The 2,500-nt window shown below is 44.9% G+C and overlaps 1 non-coding gene across 1 annotated transcript; it reads left to right on the top strand.

The window, feature by feature from the left end:
• The first annotated feature begins 1,236 nt into the window (after positions 1–1,236).
• LOC143307545 (5.8S ribosomal RNA) lies at positions 1,237–1,391 on the top strand. The gene has a single exon (XR_013064663.1). It is a non-coding gene; the product is annotated as a 5.8S ribosomal RNA (ribosomal RNA).
• The last annotated feature ends 1,109 nt before the right edge of the window (positions 1,392–2,500 follow it).

The following is a 2,500-nucleotide window of genomic DNA, read 5'->3' on the forward strand; positions in this document are numbered from 1 at the left end:
CGTTCGGAACCGCCGGCAAAAAAACTGTGCGACCAACGGCGCCAAAGAGCACGACGCCGGACCATTTCTCTCTGGCTGATGTGAATGGAAGTAAAAGACGCTTGCGTGAGGTCTCTCGACCTTTATCTCTCTAACTTATACTTATGGGTCGTCGTCTACTTGATCGGGTACAAACAAGTCGTAAGAAACAAACAAACAAACCACAAAAATACAAGTCGTAAAAAAACAAACTTCTGTTGGTTAACCTACAATATGAAGGATCGAAATGAAAGAAGGATCATATTATTACAAACCGAAAGTGAAGGATCATTAAAATTGAAATACAATATATATAAATATATAAATGTACCCGTCGTTGCGACACCCTAGTTAAATGGAAAGATATAAAAAAGAGAGAAAAGGAATACAGATGACCCGCCGTCTGATCTTTGCTAAATGATCTGGCATCACCGGAGTTTTTTTGGTCCGTGTTGCGTTCGCTCTATTCGAAATGAAACTCGCGGAGGCGAAGAATTGTTAAAAGTTTACGAAGCGTCTAGGAGTGGTTAAAACTGAGAGAGTTGAAACTACGATGTATTAGAACGAGCAACCGTCGAAACTTTGTTTTCGCGACGTTCTTTTCGTCGCTCTCGTCCCCACGCTCCTACGCTTTGGTTGTTTCTTTGCCATCCGTGTTGCGATAAAAAGATTTCTCCATTGTCCAAAAAGGACGGATCGAGATTCCTCTTTCGAGAGGGAGAGAGAGGTACTTGCGGGTAACCTGGAATCTACGAAACCCGCACCGTGGTAAGATTCGTGCGTCCGCCTGATCGATGTGTGTTGTTTACGGACCGGCTGAGAAGCGACGATAGCGAGTCTTTGAAAAACTATGTGTCCATTAGTTAGACCGATCGTCGCCGGCCGTGTGTCTGTTCGAATCTCGCAACCCACGATTCAGCGACAGGACGCGCGCTCGCATTCCTTGTGTGCGTTCGTACTTTTCAAGGTTTTTAAATGTACTTTACGCCCGACCGTCGAGAGGAGCGTGCCACTGGGCGTTTCTCCGACGGTTTCCGTCCTTGGACGCGATCGTGTCGTCAACGATCGAACAAACAAACAAATACGTTGGCGACGCCCGAATTCGCTCTCCCGCACGCGCCGGGTGGGAGAGTGATGTGGGTATCGAATGTGATGCGTGTTAATAATGAAAATAACACTCTAAAGATCTAAAGAGTTTGAAATACAAAATTTTACGATTACCCTGAACGGTGGATCACTTGGCTCGTGGGTCGATGAAGAACGCAGCTAATTGCGCGTCAACGTGTGAACTGCAGGACACATGAACATCGACATTTCGAACGCACATTGCGGTCCACGGATACAATTCCTGGACCACGCCTGGCTGAGGGTCGTTTTCTTAACAAAAGACTGCTTGCGTTTGCTTCTCGAAAAAAGAGTAATTCATTTCTTTCTAAACATCTCGCCGTCGTTCAACGAAAGTAGAACGTTTCGGAGCGGGATTATCGAACGAAATTGAAAGAATGAATGAACGATAAACAAAGAAAGAGTCGCAACGTACGAGCGATAGTTGGGCAGTTCGTCGGCGTTTGTCGTGGAAACGATGTGACGAAAATCGCAACCGATACACTAAATGCAGGCCGTTAAAGGAGAGAAACAAATTTCGAAATATCTCTTCGAACTAGCGCAAGTGCGTCACGGCGCGCGAGTCGTTCGTTAAAATTTATAAACGACCGCCCGTGAAAGCACCGAGTTCTCGGAAGATAATCTATAAAGATTCTCCATCCTGCTGGAAGTTATCGGATCGGCGCGATTGTTCACTTGTAGAAATCCACGCTCCCGACGTTGCCAGAAACGATATTTACGAAAGGTGTGTCAAAAATAAACGAAAGAAGCTCTCCTATAAATTTAGAAAAAGCAAACGAGTGAAATGTTTGAGATGATAATTTGCTGAAATGCAAGCTCGAATAGCCCCAGGGTTTCGAATGATTCCCCGCGCTTTATACATCTCTCTGTTTACAAACGGTGTATAAATGAAAGATCGCTTCAGATGGGTCGTCGCTGTTTGACGCGCGATGCTGTTCCTTTTTTTTTGTCTGTCTGTGCGTTTAGCTTCGCTAAACAAGTTAAATGGTTAAAAAGCGTCGAAAAAGCGAATACACACGCGACAAGACAAATCTAACGAGTAAAGGAACGCTCCGCTCCAAGATAAAAATGGTTGTTTACAATCAATACAGCGTTTCGGTACCCCTGATCGTAGTCTGAAACTGTGTAACAAAAGAGAGGAAAGCGAATGGTGAAGGAACTTCGAAGCCTCCGTGGCGTGGCTAGAACTTGTGATAAAAGTATGTTTGCAGCAATTATGCATGCTCCCGTTAAAACAGCATTTCAATGTCTCGCATGGCTTAAAGCTCTAGGAGGCTTCAACATTTAGAATACATACGGACTACTTCGTTTGTTAAAGATAAGCGAAGACCGCGCGACCATCGCTCGGTCGTCCAGT

The sequence above is a fragment of the Osmia lignaria genome, unplaced genomic scaffold, assembly GCF_051020975.1.
Source record: "Osmia lignaria lignaria isolate PbOS001 unplaced genomic scaffold, iyOsmLign1 scaffold0059, whole genome shotgun sequence".
Taxonomy (NCBI): domain Eukaryota; kingdom Metazoa; phylum Arthropoda; class Insecta; order Hymenoptera; family Megachilidae; genus Osmia; species Osmia lignaria.